The sequence below is a fragment of the Oryx dammah genome, unplaced genomic scaffold, assembly GCF_014754425.2.
Source record: "Oryx dammah isolate SB20612 unplaced genomic scaffold, SCBI_Odam_1.1 HiC_scaffold_29, whole genome shotgun sequence".
In the NCBI taxonomy this organism is placed as follows: Eukaryota; Metazoa; Chordata; class Mammalia; order Artiodactyla; family Bovidae; genus Oryx; species Oryx dammah.
The window spans coordinates 115,465,601-115,489,366 of NW_024070213.1; the positions used below are offsets into that span (position 1 = coordinate 115,465,601).

Genomic DNA, 23,766 nt, shown 5'->3' on the forward strand with positions numbered 1-23,766 from the left:
TGCAGAAGCTTTTTAGTTTGATGTAGTTCCACTTGTTTATTCTTGCTTTTGTTGCTTGTGCTCTTGGAGCCATACCAAAAAACTTCTTGCCAAGAACAATAACAAGGAGAATTTTCCCTGTCTTCTTCTACTAGTTTTATAGTTTCAGGTCTTGTCTTTACAGATTTAATCAATGTCAAGCTAATTTCTGTGAGTGGTATAAAGTAGGGGCTCAGTTTCATGCTTTTGCATATAATTAGCCTGTTTTCCCAATATCATTTATTAAATAGACTATCATTTTCCCATTGAGTATTCCTGGCTCACTTGTCAAATACTAGTTGACTGTGTATGTGTGGGTTTATTTCTGGGCTCTCTGATTCTATTCCGTTTGTCTACATGTCAGTTTTTATGCCAATTCTGCACTGTCTTTCTGTCTATAGTTTTGTATTGTAGTTTGCAATCAGATGAGATCAGGAATATTCAGGATGGTATGGCCATAGACTATAGTTTGTAATCAGGAAGTGTAAAGGTTCTGGCTTTGTTCTGCTTTCTCAGAATTTCTCTATTTGGGTTCTCTTGTGGTTACATAAACATTTTAGGATTTTTTTTCTATTTCTGTGAAAAATGCTATTGGGATTTTGAAAGGGAGTGCATTGAATTTATAGGTGGCTCATGGGAAATAGATGGGGAAACAGTGGAAACAGTGTCAGACTTTATTTTTCTGGGCTCCAAAATCACTGCAGATGGTGACTGCAGCCATGAAATTAAAAGACGCTTACTCCTTGGAAGAAAAGTTATGACCAACCTAGATAGCATATTCAAAACCAGAGACATTGCTTTGCTAACAAAGGTCCATCTAGTCAAGGCTATGGTTTTTCCTGTGGTCATGTATGGATGCAAGAGTTGGACTATAAAGAAAGCTGAGCCCCAAAGAATTGATGCTTTTGAACTGTGGTGTTGGAGAAGACTCTTGAGAGTCCCTTGGACTGCAAAGAGATCCAACCAGTCCATTCTAAAGGAGATCAGTCCTGGGTGTTCTTTGGAAGGAATGATGCTAAAGCTGAAACTCCAGTACTTTGGCCACCTCATGCGGAGAGTTGACACATTGGAAAAGACTCTGATGCTGGGAGGGATCGGGGGCAGGAGCAGAAGAGGACGACAGAGGATGAGATGGCTGGATGGCATCATCGACTTGATGGATGTGAGTTTGAGTGAACTCAGGGAGTTGGTGATGGACAGGGAGGCCTAGCATGCTGCAATTCATGGGGTCGCAGAGTCAGACACAACTGAGCGACTGAACTGAACTGAACTGAAGATATGGAAACAACCTAAATGTCCACTGATAGATAAGCCAAAAAAAAAAAAAATGTTGCATATACATACAGTGAATACAATTCAACCTTAAAAAAGAAGTAAATCTGAAATATGTGACAGCATGGATGAACCTTGAAAACATTATTCTAAGTGAAATAAGCCATCACAGAAAAACAAATCCTGCACAATTCTACTTATATGAGTATCAGAAATATTCAAATGCATAGAAACAAAGAGTGGAATGATGGTTTTCAAGGACTGGTGGGGTGGGGATAAACAGGGAATTATTAATCAGTGGGCATAAAATTTTCGGTCAAGTAAGAGAAATAAACTCTAGAGGTGGTTATACAACACTGTACTTATAATCAATAATAATAGGTACTTCAAAATTTATCAAGAGGGTTGATCTCATGTTGTGTTGTTACCACACACATACACACACACACACACACAAAGTAAAACAGAGGCTACGCATACTCTGCAGCCCAGAAACCCCACTCCTAAGTATGTTTCCTGGCGAATCCTCCAAGTATATGAAGAGTCATATACAAGAATGTTTACTGCAGCATTATTTATAGTGGTAAAAACCTCTAAACAACCTGAATGATCATCAGGGAATGTCTGTGGAATGCTGTATGGCAATTCATATTAATAAACGAGAGCATCCGTATTAGTATGAGTAGATTCTACAAATAAGGTTAATTTAAAGACTATTTTTGAACAGTTTGGTATAAAAGTGTTTTCTAAAAATCCATGGCTCACTTATTTTTATGCACTGCTAGAAAATTAAAGTCATTTTTGTCTTTTTCATCCTTAATTGAATCCTCTACTTCTTAACATCTCCTTCTCTTTTCATTTGTTAAGAAATCATTTTTTTTGCTGCTATAATAGGAAGAACAATGCTTGTTTCCTGCCTTGTTACAAGATTGTATTTCCATTCACAAATTCGTCATGGTATATTAAAACACAAATGAGGTGGCTATAATCAATGGCAGTGGAATTCTAAAATACAATTACAGAGCTTCACAATTTGACTGGAAATGACAGGTTGTAATTTGGATTACAGCGTATTACAATTAATGCTAAATTGCCAACAGCAAATACATTTAACCCCGCTTCACACTTGCATGATATAAAGAACATCAGGGAATACAAATCATTACAAAATAAAAAATACAGGCACTTGAGGAAGAATTAGTGCAATATCCATTTCTGTTAAAGTCAACTTTCATTTAATGCTTTTGTTTTGGAATGTAAAAGGCAATCCTTGTGGTAAACTATTTCATCAAATTTACTCATTAGAACCAGTTAATCTGAAGGGAAAAAATTTCTACTGTATGAAAATAGCTTACTGTTTACAAAGGACTGGATTATAACTTATCCTTCTTTACAGAGAGAGTTTTACTGTCATTGACATGTATTTTCATAAAGAGAATACTAAGAAAAACAAGATACTCATGGCCAAAATTATATAATTTTTGATTAAGCATACTTACCCACTAATAAATCAAATGTGGTTAATTTGTGAGTATGCCTCAGGTGGTGCCTGTAGCATATATTTATCCTGAGTCTACACTGAGTCACAGAATAATTGGAAATTTCCCTTGGGAATAATACAACACCAAGAAACTCACATACTCCCTTTTCAAGACACTAAGTTCCACTTTATGAAGTTGAAATTGGATTCCAAGAACAAATTTTCCTATGCACTGAATTGTGCCTGTTATAAAGGTTATCAGTCTACATACAATTATCCGGAATTGCCTCAATATGCAAGCTCAAAACAAAGATTAAGTTGGCCTCTTTGGGGGGAAAATGAACAACATGATACCATTTAATAAGAAAAATTAATCTAAAGTGCCACAATCTGCTAATGGAATTCGTGTGTGTGTCTGTGTGTGTGTACGTGTGCATACATGCGCTCGGTCGCTCAATTGTATCTGACTCTTTATGACCTCATGGATCATGCTCCTCTTTCTAATTCACCCTCTGAAAATAATTTAAAGGTTGAAAGAGCTGGTGTGTAATTAACCTTTTAGAAAACTTCAAGGAAGAAGGATTTTTTTCCTAATTTTTAGTTGCTGTTAGTGGCCCATAAAGAAACTGTTTAGTGCTTGGTCTGGCTCTTATGTCTGCTCCAGTGTCTGGATACAATTACTGGTCATAAGCACAGAACGTCAGTGACAGGGACTGCCTCCGGCCCAGTGTTACTGGAGAGAAACCTAAGTAACCATCGGGGGTATTTTGCTTCTCTCAACAGACATTCTTCTTCCCTGGCAGCCTCGCCCCATTTCTTATAGATTACCTATTTCAGCGGTTCTCAACCCTGACTGTACATTAGAAGCATCTGAAGAATTAAAAAATAGGTCTATGCTCAGCCCCTCGCCCTGATCAGCATTTCTGGGAGAAGGGTCCAAATCAATATAGAAATCCCCCAAGTGATCTGAATGTGGATTTAGGCTTGAGAACCATGTCTTCTGTCCTTCCCTCATACTTCTTTCCCTCCTCTATCTTTGGTTGAAAACTACCATTTTCAAACTTCCTTAGCAACAGAACAATTTTCAAGGAATTTTCAAAAAGCTTTTAATTTATTTTTGGTGGCGTTGGGTCTTCGTTGCCAACCAAGAACTCTCTAGTTGTGGCGAGAGGGGCTCCTCATCATTGTGGAGCAAGGGCTTCTCGTTGCAGTGGCTTATTTTACTGTGGAGCACACGCTCCAAGTGCATGGGCTTCGGTAGTTGTGGCTTGCAAGCTTTGTTGCTTTGCAGCAACGTGTGGGCCCTGTATTGGCAGGCAGATTCCTTTCTACTGTGCCACCAGGGAAGTTCAGGAATCTTAATAAATAACACAAATTAAAGGGATAAAGAGCATGATGTTTAATTTTCTGTGCCAGTTGCCTGGATAAAACACTGTTTCCGAGTGTGTCTGTGAGTGTTTCTGGATGAGATTAGCATTTGCTGTGATGGACTCAGTAAACTACTAATAGATGGCCCTCCCCCACTGCAGTTGGGCATCCAAGCCATTAGTGGCCTGGATAGACCACATGGTGGAGGAAGGAAGAATTCCTCTTTTCTCCAGTCTTAGCGCTTTAACTTCGCATCTCATCCTCTGTCCCGAATCTGGTATTTAATCAGCTCTCCTGGTTCTCAAGCCTTCAGACTCATACTGAATTACATCGCTGGCTTTCCTGGGTCTCCAGCTTCCAGATGGCAGATTGTGGATCTTGTTGGCCTCCGTAATCACGAGGCCTCATAATAAATGGATGAGCACAGATAAATAGCTAATCTCCCATCAGTCCTCTTTCTCTGGAGGCTGCTGAAGAACGTAGTTTGTTTTTGTTGTTCAGTCGCTAAGTTGTGTTCGCTCTTTGCAACCCCATGGACTGTAGCACGCCAGGCTCCTCTATCCTCCACTGAGAGTTTCCTCAAATTCATGTCCATTGAGTCATTGTTATCTAACTATCTCATCCTCTGTCTCACCCTTCTCCTCCTGCCTTCAATCTTTCCCAGCATCATGGTCTTTTCCAATGAGTCAGCTCTTTGTATCAGGTGGTCAAAGTACCAGAGCGTCAGCATCAGTCCTGCCAATGAATAGTCAGGTTGATTCCCTTTAGGATTGACTGGTTTGATCTCCTTGCTGTCCAAGGGACTCTCAAGAGTCTTCTCCAACACCACAACTTGAAAGCATCAATTCAGCACTCAGCCTTCTTTATGGACCCACTCTCCCATCTGTACATGACTACTGGAAAAACCATAGCTTTGACAATAGGGACCTTTGTCAGCAAAGTGATGTCTCTACTTTTTAATACCCTGTCTAGGTTTGTCATCGCTTTCCTTCCAATGAGCAAACATTTTTAAATTTCATGACTGCAGTCACCATCTGTAGAGATACTGGAACTTAAAAAAATAAAATCTTTTACTGCTTTACTTTTTCCCCATCTATGTGCCATGAAGTGATGGAACTGGATGTCATGATCTTAGTTTTCTGAATGTTGAGTTTTAAGCCAGATTTTTCACTCTTCTCTTTCACCCTCATCAAGAGGCTCTTTAGTTTCTCTTCACTTTCTGCCATTACAGTGGTATCATGTGTGTATATCTGAGGTTGATGATATTTCTCCCTGCAATCTTGATTCCAGCTTGTGATTCATCCAGCCTGGCATTTTGCATGATGTACTCTGCATGTAAGTTAAATAGTTTCTTTAGGCAACTTAAATCTCCATTGGTTACAAAATCCTAGTATTAGGTCATTGGAGCTCTAGGGTTGCAGAATTTAAAATTACTTTTTTAGGCCCTGGAGTATCATCCAGAAGCATTTACCAAAAGTATTGGTACCATGATGACTCCAGTACATTCGTTATACTCACTGTTACCTATGGGTCAGTTGCTAAGCCAATAGGGCTAATAAAGAGCTTAAAAAAAAAAAAAAAAACAGTTCCAGTATTCAAAGTAGCTCCTGATCTAATGTAGAAGACATTAATAGATCACCACAATTCAGTGTTCATTCATTCAAAACATATTTAGTGAATACCTATGATATTCTGGCATTATTCTAGGTGCTGGATATGTAGCAGTAAACAAAGCAGACAAAATCCCTGTCCTTCCTGAATTTACAATCTAACCAAGGAAAACAGATAAAAACAAAATAAATAAGTAAAAATCATACTATGTTAGAGGGAATTGTTTTAATTACTCAGTTGTATCCAACTCTTTTGTGATTCCACAGACTGTAGCCCGCCAGGCTCCTCTGTTCATGGAATTTCCCAGGCCAGAATACTGGAGTGGATTGTCATTTCCTTCTTCAGGGGATCTTCCCGACCTGGGGACTGAGTGTACATCTCCTGTATTGGCAGGTAGATAAAACAGTTGTGCTTGATCTTAGCAAAAGCAATTTTGTGGAGTGATGGGGTCAGGTACAAGATTGCAATAGGTTAAGGAACAGAAAAGAGGTGCCAATGTGAACTTTCAGTAAATTTGATTACAAACCAGGAGAGAAGAGATGCTCACAATTATGGATGGATTTTAGGTGGGCAGCTCTTGCGCATGTTTGTAATTCTAGGAAAAGGGCCAGAATGTTCAATATGCTATGGAAAAAATGAAACCATCTATGAAGGTGGGACACAGTTTGTGAGAAGTATTAGGCTTGGGTGAAATGATACAAGCAAGATCTTCTACTAGTAATAGTATAATTTCTAATATTTATTTAAAACTTAAATGTAGATAGATATTCTAAGCACTTTATATGTAATAATTCATTTAATATTCTCAGCAACCTTACAAGGTACATACTGTTACTATCATTATTTTATAATTGAGGAAGCTGGGGAACAGAAAGTTAACTGCTCAAATCACAAAGGGAAATGTAAAGTGAAATTTCAAACTCAGACATTTGGCTTCAGAGTCTTTGGTTTCCATTCCTATCCTGTACTGATAAGTGTGAAAGGGGAGGAAGGCTGAAGGTCAAGGGGTTTGAGTAATGGTTTGAATCTTTATCAAAATGGTTATATTTAGGAGTGGGCAAAGGGTTAGGGTTTTTAACAGTGTCAGACTGAATCTGTGGCCAGAACTTTGAAACAAAGGGGAACATGGGGTTGCTCGTTTTGTTGAAGCCCAGAGGTGCCCACTAGACTAAAACCTCCACCAGAAAAGTCAACATGTCCATTTGGTTCACAGCTAAATACACATGCAACACCTCGTACTGGATCTAGTGAAGAGCAGGCATTCACTCAAGGTATCTGTCAACCAGTTAAGATCACTGAAGGCAAATATGTGCCTTGGATTGGGTGGGTATTGGAGTGAACCATATGAAATTGCATTTATGTTAGTCTTAATTCTTCTGCAAAGTCCTCCTTTATCTAACTTTTTCTTCTCATTTCCCTACCCAGGCCCAATGCCCCAGTCAAATTAATTTGCTTGCTAAAGTTTGCCATTTACCATTTTCATGCCTTTACACATATCTTCCTCTCAGAATATCTACTTCACTCTCAATTCATGTCTCTCCTCTTTCAAAGTTTACTGCAAAGGCTACCTACTTCCAAGTATTCCTTAAAGATTCTTAAATATTTCAGCAAACATTTGCTAATTTTTAACTTTGTGTTCTCTTGTGTCCCATTCTTGGTGCTTCTTTACAAAAATATTCAATATTTTAGCAAATGCTCTGTTTATACAACTAAGTTTTCTTATTTTCTGGAATAGGCAATATACACACAGTCCCCAACTTAGGATGGTTCAACTTATGATTTTTTGACCTTATGATAGTGCAAAAGCAATACACGTTCAGTAGAAACCATACTAATTGTGCACTGTGATCTTTTCCCAGACTAGCCATATGTGACTCTCTTTGGGGCAGTGGATGAGCCACAGCTACCAGTCAGCGCACACTCACAAGGGGAAATAACTGATAAGCTTACAACCACCATTCTGTACCCAATCATTCTGTTTTTCACTTTCAGTACAGTATTCAATAAATCACATGAACTACTCAGCACTGCTATAAAATAGACTTTATATTAGAGGATTTTGCCCAACTGTAGGCTAATGTAAGTGTTCCAAACATATTTAAGATAGGCTAGGCTAAGCTATGATGGTGGGTGAGGAATTTTAAATGCATGTTTTTGACTTATGATATTTTCAACTCTTGAAGGGTTTATCATAACTCCATCATAAATTAAGATTTGTATCTAATGGCTCCTACATTAAAATATACCAAAAAGTGTCCAGTCAGAAGTTTGTTTCTCAAAAATAAAGTAAAAAAAGAACAAAACAAAACAAAAAACTATAAAAGAAGTTTGCTTTTCATCTCTTTCCCCATCCAATTCAGCTTTTCTCCTCAGAAGCAACCAATATTATCAATTTTTAATGTAACTTTTTGGAGATATTCTAGGTTTATACAGGCAGATATGTATAGTTACCCTTTTTTCTTTCTCAACAACAAAAGGATCAGGAACAAGACAAATATATCATTTCTAACCATTTCTATTCAACATAGCCAGTGCAAGAAGACAAGAAAAAGAAGTAAAAACATCCAAATCAGAAAGAAAGAAATCTCATTGTCTTCATTCACCAAAGATATAATACCTATATAAAAAAATCCTATGTAATCTACAAAGAAGTTATTACAACTAATAAGTGGGCTCAGCAAAGTTGTAGGATGCAAGTTCAATACAGAAATACCAAATATTTCTATATATTGCTGCTGTTGTTGTTTAGTCGCTAAGTCATGTCTGATTCTTTGCGACCCACCAAGGACTGTAGCCTGCCAGGCTCCTCTGTCCATGGGATTTCCCAGGCAAGAACACTGGGGTGGGTTGCCATTTCCTCCTCTAGGGGATCTTCCTGACCCAGGGATTGAACCTTCATCTCCTGCTTGGCAGGCAGATTCTCTACCACTGAGCCACCTGGGAAGCCTTGTTTCTACGTTAGCAATGAAAAATTAGAATTAAATTTAAAATATTATTTACACCATCAAAAACATGAAATACTTAGGAATACCTCTGGTAAAAGACCTGTACACTAAACTACAAAATGTTGCTTAAGGAAAAAAGAACACCTAAATAGAGAGCTATACTACCTTTATGGATTCAAAGACTCAATCATTACTGGATGGCAATTCTTCCCAAATCAATCTATGGATTGGTTGCAATCCTAATCAGAATTCTAGCAAGATTAAAAAAATAATTTATAAAAATTAATAAGCTGATTCTAAAATTCATATGAAACTGAATGACCCCCCTCAAAAAAAAATAAAGAAGAATTTTTTTAAAAGATAAAAAGGGAATGAACCTACAATGGACAAAAACAATTTTGTAAAAGAAGAAAGTTGGAGACTAACACTACTTGATGTTAAGACCACCTATAAAACTACAATAATCAGTACAGTGTGGTATTGGCATTAAGACAGACAAATCAATGTTCAGAAGTAGAACCACCCATTAGGTGGACAACTGATTTTCAACAAAGGTATAAATAATAACAGTCTTGTCAACAAATGGTAATGCAGTGAACCAACAAAAAACTTATTTACCTTGAACCATATTCAAAAAATAACTCCAAAGGAATCACAGACCTAAATGTAAAACCTAAAATTATAAAACTTATGAAGAATATATTGGAGAAAAATCTTTGTGACCATAACTAAGCAAAGAGTTCTTAGGAACTACACCAAAGCACAATCCAGGGAAGAGTTTAAAACTTCTGTTCTTTGAAAGATAATGAAAAGACAAGTCAAACCAGGAGGAAGAGTTTGCAAATCATGTGTCTGATAAATGACTTGTATCCAGAATACATAAAGAACTCTCAGAACTAACTAAATAAAATATGGGCAAGAGATTTGAACAGACATATAACCAAGAAGATATACAGAAGTCAAATAAGCATATGAAAAACATTCAACAGCATTTGTCATTACCTATTAAAAGGTATATTTTAAAAATTGACCATACATCAAGTGGTGGCAAGGATGTGGAGGAACTGAAATTCTCATACTGGTGGTAGGAATGTAAAATTACTTTGGAAACCACTTTGACAGTTTCTTGAAAAGTTAAATATACACCTACCAAATAACCTAGCCATTTTACCCCAAGGTAATTTCCCAAGAGTAATAAAAACATCTATGTTTACAAAGATTTGTACACTAATGTTTATAGAAGCTTTAATAACTACAAATGGAGAACAATCCAAACGTCCATCCACAAATGAATGAATAAACAAAAAGTTGTACGTGTGTACAAAGGGATATTACTTAACAACAACAAAAAAGGAATAAACACAACAACATGGATGAGTCTTAAAATAATTATGCAGAGGGAAAGAAGCCACACTCAAAAGTATACACACTGTTTGATTCCATTTATATAAAATTCTAGAAAATTCAAACTAATCTGTTGCACAGCAAGCATGTGAGGGAAAGGATTACAAAGATGCATAAGGGAACTTTGGTGGGGGCGATGGGTACATTCATTACCAATGTGATCATGGTTTCTAGGTCAAATGTGTCAAATTGCCCACTTCAAATATGTATATTGTGTCTATTATACTTCAACAAAGCTAATTTTTAAAAACAGTTTACACAATTCTGCCCCCTGGCTTTTTTTTTTTTTTTTCAAATAATATACCCTGTTAACCTCTTCAATAAAATTAGAGATACCAAGGGAACACTTCATGCAAAGATGGGCATGTTATGGACCTAACAGAAGCAGATGATATTAAGAAGAGGTGGCAAGAATACACAGAAGAACTATACAAAAAAGATCTTCATGACCCAGATAATCACGATGGTGTGATCACTCACCTAGAGCCAAGCATCCTGGAATGCGAAGTCAAGTGGGCCTTAGGAAGCATCACTACGAACAAAGCTAGTGGAGGTGATGGAATTTCAGTTGAGCTATTTCAAATCCTGAAAGATGATGCTGTGAAAGTGCTGCACTCAATATGCCAGCAAATTTGGAAAACTCAACAGTGGCCACAGGACTGAAAAACATCAGTTTTCATTCCAATCCCGAAGAAAGGCAATGCCAAAGATTGCTCAAACTACCGCACAATTGCACCCATCTCACACTCTAGTAAAGTAATGCCCAAAATTGTCCAAGCCAGGCTTCAACAGTACGTGAACTTCCAGATGTTCAAGCTGGATTTAGTAAAGGCAGAGGATCCAGAGATCAAATTGCCAACATCCGTTGGCTCATCAAAAAAGCAAAAGTGTTCCAGACAAATGCTTACTTCTGCTTTATGCCAAAGCTTTTGACTGTGTGGATCACAACAAACTGTGGAAAATTCTTCAAGAGATGGGAATATCAAACCACCTGACCTGCCTCTTGAGAAATCTGTATGCAGGTCAGGAAGAAACAGTTAGAACTGGGCATGGAACAACAGACTGGTTCCAAATAGGGAAAGGAGTACATCAAGGCTGTATATTGTCACCCTGCTTATTTAACTTATATGCAGACTACATCATGAGAAATGCTGGGCTGGAAGAAGCACAAGCTGGAATCAAGACTGCCAGGAGAAAGATCAATAACCTCAGATGACACCACCCTTATGGGAGAAAGTGAAGAACTAAAGAGCCTCTTGATGAAAGTGAAAGAGGAGAGTGAAAAAGTTGGCTTAAAACTCAACATTCAGAAAACGAAGATCATGGCCTCTGGTCCCATCACTTCATGGGAAATAGATGGGGACACAGTGGAAACAGTGACAGACTTTATTTTTGGGGGCTCCAAAATCACTGCAGATGGTGACTGCAGCCATGAAATTGAAAGACGCTTACCCCTTGGAAGGAAGGTTATGACCAACCTAGACAGCATATTAAAAAGCAGAGATATTACTTTGCCAACAAAGGTCCATCTAGTCAAAGCTATGGTTTTTCCAGTGGTCATGTATGGATGTGAGAGTTGTATGATAAAGAAAGCTGAGCACCAAAGAACTGATGCTTTTGAACTGTGGTGTTGGAGAAGACTCTTGAGAGTCCCTTGGACTGCAAGGAGATCCAACCAGTCAATCCTAAAGGAAATCAGTCCTGAATATGCATTGGAAGGACTGATGCTGAAGCTGAAACTCTGATACTTTGGCCACCTGATGCGAAGAGCTAACTCATTTGAAAAGACCCTGATGCTGGGAAAGATTGAAGGCGGGAGGAGAAGGGGAGGACAGAGGATGAGATGGTTGGATGGCATCACCAACTGAATGGACATGAGTTTGAGTGAACTCCGGGAGTTGGTGATGGACAGGGAGGCCTGGCGTGCTGCAGTCCATGGGGTTGCAAAAGTCAGACACAGCTGAGTGACTGAACTGAACTGATGCCCTGTTGATTGTTTCTTTTAAACACATAAAGCTTTGTAATTCTTTTTTATAGCTAGCTACCCCAAACTATATATACGATAACTATAATTGATTTTACAATTCCCCCATTGATGACGATTTATAAATAATGCATTGGAAAACCTTGAACAAACTCATTTCCTTCATACAAGCATATCTATAGGATACATTCCTGCTGCTGCTGCTGCTGCTGCTGCTGCTAAGTCGCATCAGTCGTGTCCGACTCTGCGCAACCCCATAGATGGCAGCCCACCAGGCTCCCCCATCCCTGGGACTCTCCAGGCAAGAATACTGGGGTGGGTTGCCATTTCCTTCTCCAATGCATGAAAGTGAAAAGTCAAAGGGAAGTCGCTCAGTCGTGTCCGACTCTTAGCGACCCCATGGACTGCGGCCTACCAGGCTCCTCCATCCATGGGATTTTCCAGGCAAGAGCACTGGAGTGGGGTGCCACTGCCTTCTCCAGGATATATTCCTAAACTAAGTCAAAAGGAAATGCCCTTACAATTCTGATTGCTATTACCAAATTGATCAGTCAGTTTTCAATGCAGCAAACAGAAACCATTCTAGATACTTAAAACAGGAAGGCACTTGTTACAGGGAATTTGGTGCTTACAAATTCAGTGGAAGGGCTGAAGGAGCAAGGTCTGGGAATCTAGATTGAGTTTCCCAGGATTAATCCCACCTTGATACAAAACAAATTCACCAGGGGAGCTACTATCTCTGTGATCATACATAATTTTGCAACATTCAAAGACCTCCAGGAGATGGCCTTTGCCTCATTTCTCTTTTCAAATCATGCAGAGAACATTTAACTGAGAAAACCTAATTAGCTTCCAGAACCCTAGCTACACACCAAAAAAAAAAAAAATCTAGGAAATGTATCTCTCAACTTCTCTGACTAGGTGGGCAAACTGGTAGTTGAGTGAATATATCCAAGAAGGCATAGCACAGCATCCTCAGTGGTTGTTTCTATTTATACCTCTACCATCAAAAATACTTGTTCCTCAATTCTGACCAATGATATCTAGGATATAAAAGTGTTTTATAAACATTAAAAAGTCTTTCTTGTTCAAATAGGTTAAAAAATATTTCTTGATATAGTTTTATTTTGTATTTCTCTTAATAGTGAAGCTGAACTTTTTTTTTCCAGTTTAAGTCGTTCATATCCCTTTCTGTGAAAACTCTGTTTACAGTTTGGATCTTTTTTCTTTTGGACTGGTGAATGTTTTCTTATTGAATTATAGGAGTTCTTTATATATTAAGCAAAGCATGACATGATTTGCAGATTTTTTTGTATATTTGTCATTTTTCTTTACAGTGGGTTCTGCCATGAAGCATTTATTTTATATAGTGTATGATTTATCAGTTATAAATTTATAGTGAAAAGTCTATCTTTTTTATTGTTTCTGGATTTTATATCAAATTTAGAAAAGCCTTCACCACACTAAAATCTTTTAAAATTTTCCCCATGATTTCTTCAGGTACTTTAAACATTTCAGTTTTACATTTAAAACTGGGTTTTATTTTAGTATAATATGAGATGTGAATCCAACTATTTATCCTCCAAACAGCTATCAGATGTCCTAGTATCTTTAATGAGTTAAACCGTATTCTCCCTCACTGAAACGAAATGTCGTCTTTGCCTTGTGCTAAACTACCTTATCTGGGTCTGTTTCTTACCCTTCTATTCTGTTCTAAACGTCTGAGTAGCCATATACCAGTGCCAAATTCTTCTAATTACTAGTGCTCTCTAGTTTAAAATTCTGTAAGACTAGTCTGTCCTCATTGCTTTCTCAGAGTCTTCTTGGGTAGTCTTGCTTCTTTTTCATGGGAAGTCTGGAATGAGCTTTCTAGTTTTAGAAAATCCTGACAGTTTTTTGGGAGTTGCATTAAGATTATAGAACAATTTACAAAGACCTGGCATGAATGATGTTAAGTCTTCCTATCCAAGAATATGATATGCTTTTTCATGTGCTCGAACTTTCTTTTTAGAAAAAACATGGTTTTCTTTTTGTAGTCTTGCATACTGTTTATTCTTAGGCATTTAAAAGGGGACTTTTCTTCAATTGTATCTTTGAACTGCCTATTATTTGTTTAAATGAAAGCTTTTACTTTCTGTGACTAATTTTATACCCAGTGACTTTATTAGTTTTAGGATACTCCTTTCAGTTGACTCTCTGAAGCCTTCTACTATCTTCTATAAATTTACCTCCTCCTCCATTTTTAATATCTCTGAATCCCCTCACATCTGTTACATAATTTTCCCCTAGATTTTTAAGTTCCTTGAGGACATGAATTATAGTACTGCATTTTATACACCTTTCAGAGCACCAGTAAAATTCTCTGCATAGAACGGTTTATGGCTGACTCTTTATTATGAAAGCAAAAACATGAAGTGCCTGCTAAATTCTGAATCTGTCTCAGTGATTCACTCATCTCTCTTCTTCCAGGTCTCACTCACAAATGAAACCAAAACTGATTTCCTTCTAAAGAGAAATTTATCAGTTCTATCCATTCATGGCATCTAATTCCTTTCTCCTACTACAATAACTTTTTAAATAAAGTGTCACATATATATTTCACAATAAAGTAGGCCTTTCAGCTTATAAGTTTTCTTGGATTTACATATGAAATTGGAGGCAAAAAGTAAAAACTTTAGTCTCAGTTTTACTTAAACATCCTTGATAATATTCATTCATCGTCCATAATAGTTTTCTTAAAGGTATGTATGATTTCATGTAACAACTATAGACATTAGGTATAACATGACGGGGGAAATGGCCACGAAAGCTCAACATCACACAGATCTAAACCAAAGACATTTACAAGCACAAAACAGAAGATTCAATTCCATATACAAGAAAATCAGTCTTCTTACTTTATAGTTAGAGATCTTATTAAAATATTTCCAAAGTACACCAGTTACCTGGAGATCAGAAGAATCAATCAGTCATGTGTCCTTAAAAATACTACACAAAATCAGAATTTCACAAGATAAAGTAAATGTTCCTTCCCCAGACCATTTTCAAATGTGGTTAAAAATTCTAACTTCCAAATTAAAATTTTCATTAGGTGAAATAAAGTAGCAATAATTGTGTGATACAGTGAAATAAGATGAAAATTCAAGAAAGTATAGACAAAAAGCAGCTTTTTGGGGGCGGTGGGAGGGCACGCCACATGACTTGTGGGATCTCAGTTCCTCCACCAGGGACTGAACCTGGGCACAGCAGTGAAAGCCCAGAATCCTAACCACTAGGCACTAGGGAACTCCCCAACTCCCCAAAAAGCAGCTCTGAAAACTGCCCAACCAAAAAATATACAAAGCAGTTTCCGTACGTTTAACATTTTAAGTAGCTCAAATGCCTGTTTTCATACCTATAGATAAAAATACACATCCAGGAAAGAAAGATAAGATTAAATACAAGTGTGTATATATATAACTGAATCACTTTACTATACACTGTAAATCAACTATACTTCAATAAATAAACTTTAAAAATAAAAGAAACAAACCAAAAAAACACTGCCCAGCCAAAATGAATAAATATTTGTAGATTTTCCTCACAGGGTCATAAGATACCATCCCTCAGCTTAACTCTAAGGCTCTTCTCAAACCTCATGATGAGGTTCTTACACTTCTTCAATAATCGATTCTTCCTTGTATTTTATAGTAGACTAATATCCCTTAGATCTTATACTGACTGTATATATTTCACACTCCCAACTCCTAAAAACTGAGGCATAAAATTTCAAATGTGCTAGTATTCGAAGATTACTATCAAAGACCATTAAAGGCAGGCAACTGAAATTTAGAGATCTAACCAATGCATTCATAAGATCAAGATATGAATCCCGACCACAACCTTCAAATAATATAAGTGCAATTAGTTTTCATTATTCCTTATTTAGGTAAATACAGGCATACCTCAGAGATATTGCAGGTCCCATTCCAGACCATCAAAATAAAGCAAATATGGCAATAAAGTGAGTCATACAAATTTTTTGGCTTCCCAGTGCATATAAAACTTTTTACTCCATACTGCAGTCTATTAAGTGAGCAATAGCATTATGTCTAAAAAATAAAGGTACATAACAACTTAAAAATACACCAAAAATTGCCAATAGTAACATAAATCACTGATCTCAAATCATTGTAACAAATATACTACTACTGAAAAAGCTTGAAATATGAATTACCAAAATGTGAGACACACAAAGCAAGCAAATGCTCTTAGAAAAATGATGCTGATAGACTTCCTCAATACAGGGTCACCAGGAACCTCCAGTTTGTGAAAAAACAAAAAACTTCTTTGTGCAATAAAGCAAAAGCTCATTAAAACAAGGTATGCCTGTAGATAAATGTCCATCTACAAGGCTAATCAGTATAAATGACAACCTGTGATTATGACTCATTTATTTTACCTTCTGCCTCTTTTCCTGTCCATTCACTGTTTAATTCTCAGTTGGGGTGTGTGTGTGGGGGGTGCTATCAGGTACATGCAAACTTTCCTTTTAGTATTTCTTGGTATGTACAATAAAATAGCATAAAAATTCAGTTAATATAGTAAGTGTAATGATTGCTTTGAATATCCCATTAAAATGTACTGAATTAATTATAAGTAACTGGCATGTACATTTTTAACTGCAAAGTAACCAGGAAACACCACCACCTAAATCACCTTGAAATACTGAAGGAGATAAAAACATTTTAAAAAATCTTTTTCTATTAGAAATTAAGAATTTGGGGATACTAACTTCCACCCAGTTTTTAATATTAGGGCAAAAATGGTGAGACATGGTTAAAGTTCTATAGTTCAAGTGTTTCCAAAGATAACAGGTAGTGCCATAATCAGCTTCAAAAAGACCCTGCCAACACCACCACCACCACCACCACCACCACCACCACCACCACCACAAAAACAGAGCAAAGATGGTCAGGAAATTCAAGGACAGCATTAGCAGAACTTGAGGCATATGAAAAATTGAGGATTCATTGCAGAAATGCCAAGTAGCTGGAAGCTTCTGTGTAATTTAATTATCATGGAGAAAGACTGTAATTGGGGGGCAGGGAAGAGCTGACTAAGGTATTAGTTAATCTTAGTAACTAAAGGTCACAGAACTTATCTCAGTCTTCCCTAACAATATTAAAATTGACTTTAAATATTGTTAGTAGAAGTTATTATTAGGTAAGGGACATAACTCAAATGTCTCTATCATTATCAAATGCAAGCTTTTTTTTCTTTAAAAAGAAAAAAAGCAGAGCTTAACTTAGAGCTCCTTCCTTTACTTCCTTTTTCAGCACTGCCACAAGTATTCTGATTCTTTGATGGTGTTTTCAAGTGGCTATTTTTGCATTCTTGGCTTTTAATACTCTGAATCACAAATCTTGCCAAATTTTATTTCTCTAATGAAACTCACCTATATTCCTAGATTGACTGTTCACAGAAAAAGACAAATCACTTACCAGATTGAATGAAGCTCTTGATCAACACAACTCTTGAACTTTAGCTCTTAGTTCTGTATTTAAGATAATTTCCCCTTCCCGCCCCCATATATTAGAATCATATTTTGTTAAACCTTTCATAGATGAGAACGGCTCATGTATGTTGATTATTTTGTAAATAGTTCTATATACAGTTAATAATTTAAAAAAATTTTTTTTGGAAGAGGCACAGCTGTAGTTCTGGCAAAGCAGTGAATCAAATGCTGAGGAACTAGAACTGTCACATGGCAACCTCAAGGCTACAACATACTAAAGATTAAGTTCTCAGTAAATGAAGAATGCTATACCTGGCAATCTTCAATCAAGTTCATCCTGGATTATATCCTTAATAAATTTCTTGTGCCACTACTGCTGACCTTTGACAGAGAGGAAATACTAAATGCCATTTCTTCAGCGAAAGTACGTTTTCAGGTTTCATAATACCAAACATAGGTATTACCAACACAGTATCCTCAAAATGGGGAGCAAGGAACTTATATTGCATAGTATTTGGATAAGAGGAATAACTTTGTTACCCAGGAGACAGCCAGAAGTCTCAAAGCCTCTTGTTCTTACGATACAATTTTTCCTTTACAGGCTTCTTATGTTTTGAAGAGCTGTCACTACATTATTAAAAGCATTTACGTTCTGTGAACTAGTGTAGATGAATTAATGCAGATGAAAAGAAGTTACTTCTTGATAACTGGTTCATGGAATAGTTTTTCTTAAAAACAAATGTCAATGATTTTCTCCCCAAGAGGATCAAGAAGAGACATAGATAACTTTAATAACATACCACAATATCAAAAATATTCTTAAAAGGCACTGGAAAGAGTATTAAGAAATCCTGGTATTTGTTAAGCTGTCTTTTTGTCCGGTATCTTCATTTTCGGGAAGGAAAAAGGCAACCCATACTCCTAAATTGGAAAGTGACTTTAGAAATAGATGTTATGGAGTTCCCTGGTGGTCAAGAATCTGCCAGCCATCGTAGGGGACACAGGTTTGATCCCTGGCCCAGGGTGATCCCACACGCCACAGAACTAAGCGTGTGTGCCACAGCTACTGAGCCAGCACTTCAGAGCCTGAGCCACAACTGCTGCACTCCATGCCCCCTAGAGCCCGCGCTCCACACCAAGAGTAGCCCCTGCGATGAGCAGCCTGTGCACAACTACAGTACCATGCGCATCAGTGAAGACCCAGCACAGCCAGAAGAAAGAATACACGTCACAGCACGCTACCCTCCCCAAAGGGGTTTACTATCACTCGGGAACGGACTGCAACCTGGATTACTATCTGACAAGGGAACATCTGTCAAAAGGCAAAGAAAACAATTGCTTTTTTAAATACATTTTTTTCAAGATTAAAGAAAAAAGCTGTGTAAACAAGCAAAAGACATGTTTCTTCAGTGCGACCACAAAATTTGGAAAAGTAATAAGAACTTGAGGACTTAATTGCCACTTAAGGCTAGAAAACTTATTCTATTTTAATCTGGCTAGAAAATGTAGTTTGCAAGACCCAAAATTCTGTTCAGTTTTACGGCAAATTCACTTACCACCTAGTCATGCTAATTACTGCACCTCACAAGTTTGACCAGTACCTATCTATGTAATCAAACAGAATGTTAACATGTGCTTGGTTGACCTCATATCCACAAATAAATCATTTATATCCTAGACCAAGGGGATCAGTCCTGACTGTTCTTTGGAAGGAATGATGCTAAAGCTGAAACTCCGGTACTTTGGCCACCTCATGCGAAGAGTTGACTCGTTGGAAGTCTCTGATGCTGGGAGGGACTGGGGGCAGGAAGAAAAGGGGACAACAGAGGATGAGATGGCTGGACGGCATCACTGACTCGATGGACATGAGTCTGAGTGAACTCCGGGAGTTGGTGATGGACAGGGAGGCCTAGCGTGATGCAATTCATGGGGTTGCAAAAGAGTTGGACATGACTGAGCAACTGAACTGAACTGAACTGTGGGCACTGGTAATCAGTTCCCCATCTCCAAGCTCTAACTATAAAGTCAGTCTGGTTCCCCTGTGCATGCTCTGAGCACTCAATGAATGAATGAAATTGATAGTCATGATGAACAGAGAACATGTTTTAAATTTTTAAAAATACCATATAGAAACAATTAACAAAACCATGTAAACTTGTGCTTAACTTGCTGTCTGAATTGTTTTCACTCAAAGTCAAATATGAATAAATCTGTTCTTCTGGAGCACACATATTTATGTCTCAGCACACATGCTTAGCTATAACCTTGACAGTGCAGAGAAATACTCATGAAGTAATTGTTGGGGATATTACAATGCTTCCCAAGCAGGAAAATATACCAAAAGTTACACTGTTATCAAGGACTTTGGACTCCCTCACCCCTTCTTCCCAGCTCTATTTCCATAGGGGGCAAAACCAGTAATTTTATGGACTTCCCCAGAATGCTGCTGCTGCTACTGCTGCTAAGTTGCTTCAGTCGTGTCCGACTCTGTGCGACCCCATAGACGGCAGCCCACCAGGCTCCACTGTCCCTGGGATTCTCCAGGCAAGAACACTGGAGTGGGTTGCCATTTCCTTCTCCAGTGCATGAAAGTGAAAAGTGAAGTCGCTCAGTTGTGTTCGACTCTTCACGACCCCATGGATTGCAGCCTACCAGGCTCCTCCGTCCATGGAATTTTCCAGGCAAGAGTACTGGAGTGGGGTGCCATTGCCTTCTTCCCAGAATGCTAGTTACTCCTAAAGGAAATATACATCTTAAGAGTCAGGCACTTAACTTCTATTTCAAGAACTGTCATCACTGATTTAACTTTCTTTTAAAAGGTATGATTCTGATTTGTTCTTGCAAAGTTGATCAATTGAATAAGGGCAGAATTTGACATAGGGTAGAAATTGCTTTCGACTCAGCAACTAACACTTTCAGTCGTGTCCAACTCTTCGGGACCCCATGGACTGTAGAAGGGGGTGACAGAGAATAAGATGGTTGGATGGCATCACTGAGTCAATGGACAGGAGTTTCAGTGAACTCTGGGAGACAGTGAAGGGCAGCGAAGCCTGATGTGCTGCAGTTTATGGGGTCATAGAGTCAGACACGACTTAGCAACTCAACAAGAAACTGCTTTCAGGGAACTGAACATTTCTAAAGGCCAAAGATAAACTAAAACATTTATGTATTAGATACAGACACATACCAAGTTGTTTACAACAGTTACCTCTAAAGAGGGATGGAGGGGGAGGGGGAGACCTGAAGAAAGATTTTCATTTTTCATTCTGTATTAATGGCACAAATTAACCAAGTTTTCAATTTTTGGTAGCATGAAGTCTTGTGTTATGTAATGCTCAAAGCTGTATAAAGACTCGTTTTAGTTTGTCCTCTTTTTCCTATCAACTATACCTTCCCTTTCTTCCTTCTTTCCTCAAATAAAAACTTATTCTGAATAAAGAAAAAATCTGCTAAAGTTAACTCCTGAATTTTATATATTAATCAGTCAACAGTAGGCCAAAAGTAAAATACTTCAAATGAATTGTAGGCAGATGTCTAATTTCTTGATTCACATGCTTAAAAAAGACTGGGATTCTAAGTTAAGTCCTGCCTTGCATTTAAATTCTATGATTCTAATGAAATCCACCTAATTGGCCAGATTCCTCTGGGGAAGATTTGTTTTCTTTTAGGCCATGTAGCATGTGGGATCCCAGTTCCCTGACTACACCAGTGACCTAACACGTGCCCCCTGCATTGAGAGTGAGGAATCCTACTCATCGGACTGCCAGGGAAGTCCCTGCAGAAGGTTTTATGGAGAGTCAGAAGTTATATAAAAAGGAAAAACACACCCAAAGAGATTTGGAAGAAAATGAAAATCTGTATATATTGACATAAAATCTAGACATTTTGGTAGGAAAAAAAGCAAGTTGCAAACCATATGCTTATGTAAAAATTTTAAATGCATAAAATTATGTATTTCTACAGGTAAACATATATGTATATAAATGCATAAAGTAAAGGTGATTGAAGAGTATACACTCTAGAGCAACAGTTACCATTTTGCAGAGGGTACCCCAGTGGCACTTCTACAATATCTGTATTTTTTATTTTTTTCCTAGAATATAGTCATATGTAATTAAATACAAAACGAGGAACTTTTATACTTCTAGGAAGTACTTCATACAATGGTTTCCTTAAAATAGCTTGCTACCACTAAAGATTCTTGAGTTGTTTAGTCACCAAGTCGTGTCCGACTCTTTGTGAGCTCATGGACTGCAGCAGGCTAGGCTCCTGTCCATTCCATTTCCCAGGCAAGAATACTGGAGTGGGTTGCCATTTCCTTCTCAAGGGGATCTTCCTGACCCAGAAATCAAATCCGCATCTCCTGCACTGGCAGGCGGATTCTTTACCACTGAGCCACCAGAGAAACCCACCACTGAAGGTATAGTTTACCAAATACCACTGTTGTCTGTTTTTCATCACCATCATCCTTTACCCCTGCTACCCAACACCTTTCTCTCATTGCTCCACACAAGATCAAATTTAAGGAAATCACATAAGCTTTTTCTTGAGTATTTGATAATGAAGAAATGATTCAGTCGCCAGGAAGTACCAAACTCATAGAGAACTGATATCATGACAATGAAGATCACTTAAGTAGGTGGCCTCATCCTTTGGCTTTAATCCAATGCACTTGGAAATACGTGCATTATTTTGAAGACAAGATGCTTTAAGAATAGATTCTTTCTGGGTGTGCCATGTACTATGCCATGTTCATTATTTACTGCAGAAAAAATACTGCAGTAGAAAGGTTAACACCCAAAAAGCACACTCAGCTTCCTTAGAAGAGAGATTATATATAAATCCAAGATAGCCCAAGCAGTGCTAAAGATCTGCCAAAGTGGTATTTGTTTAGAAGCAAAGCATTTTTGCTTAAAATCGCAAACCTTTAAGAGTATTTCTATATTTTTTCATTATATGTGATTAATACTAAAATACTTACATGTAGTAAAGTTTGCTGAAAATTATAGTTTCCTTGAAAAGGGAAAAGCTATCAAAGTCAGACATATGTGTAGCATGAATTTTAGCCCACACCACCAAATATATTCTGTTTTAGCTGACAAAAAATTATAGAACAGCAGCTTACTAGAATCAATGACTATTAAGAAATCAAGTAAATGTACACGTTTAATGAATCCCAGCTTTTAATTATTAAAATCTAGGTAATGCAATTTATAATTTAGAAAAGAACACTTAAGGATCTATTTAGTTTCTGTATCTTTAGAAATTATTGTAAGGTTCTTGCTGCTCATTACTATTTACCCCATTTTCTAGACAATATGAACATTTTAAATGGTCACAAATTAAGTCACACTGTGTCTACTTTAAAAACATATATCTTTTAAACATATAGATACTTTTAGACACTTTTAAAGTATCTACTTTAAAAAACTATAATGGCAAACAGAAGTCAAAAGGTAAATTTCAAAAGTCAAAGGCAGGATCAAACCCTTCTAGAATGTAAGTTGCATCATCTGAAGTTAATATAAGATCAATGATCTAGACCCCTGGTAGCATCTGTAATACAGAAAATTGCAAATTATGGGTTAAAAGAAATAAACAGTATAACAACTCATTTTTGATGTTCTAAATATTTGGCACAATGCATAATTTACTTTAGAAACTATTTGTTAAAAGTACTGTAATTTTTTAAATGATTTTTAAAACTGTCAGGTTGTAGAATTTCCTATCTACCTGATTTTCATTCTACTTCTTACTACCTTCCTTCTCTATTTCTTTTCTCACTGAAAATCTAAAAATGAAATATTCTGCTTTTATTTTAATGCCAAATAAAAATTAATTATTAATACTATACAAGCTACTATTTTTTTAAAGATTTTAATTTAGCTATTACAGCCATGGTGCTGTCGCTTCAGTTGTGTCCCACTCTGTGTGAACTCATAGACGGCAGCCCACCAGGCTCTGCCGTCCCTGGGATTCTCCAGACAAGAGCGCTGGAGTGGGTTGCCATTGCTTTCTCCAATGCATGAAAGTGAAAAAAGAAAGAGAAGTCACTCAGTTGTGTCCGACTCTTAGCGACCCCATGGACCGCAGCCTACCAGGCTCCTCCATCCATGGGATTTTCCAGGCAAGAGTGCTGGAGTGGGTTGCCATTGCCTTCTCCATTACAGCCATAGCTTTAGGCTAT

The 23,766-nt window shown here is 37.4% G+C and overlaps 1 long non-coding RNA gene across 1 annotated transcript; it reads right to left on the reverse strand.

The window, feature by feature from the left end:
• Nucleotides 1-283: 283 nt before the first annotated feature.
• On the reverse strand, nucleotides 284-23,451 carry LOC120857962. Its single transcript, XR_005719794.1, has 3 exons — nucleotides 22,931-23,451; nucleotides 5,653-5,662; nucleotides 284-294 (listed from the first exon to the last, which is right to left on the reverse strand). It is a non-coding gene; the product is annotated as an uncharacterized LOC120857962 (long non-coding RNA).
• Between the last annotated feature and the right edge of the window lie 315 nt (nucleotides 23,452-23,766).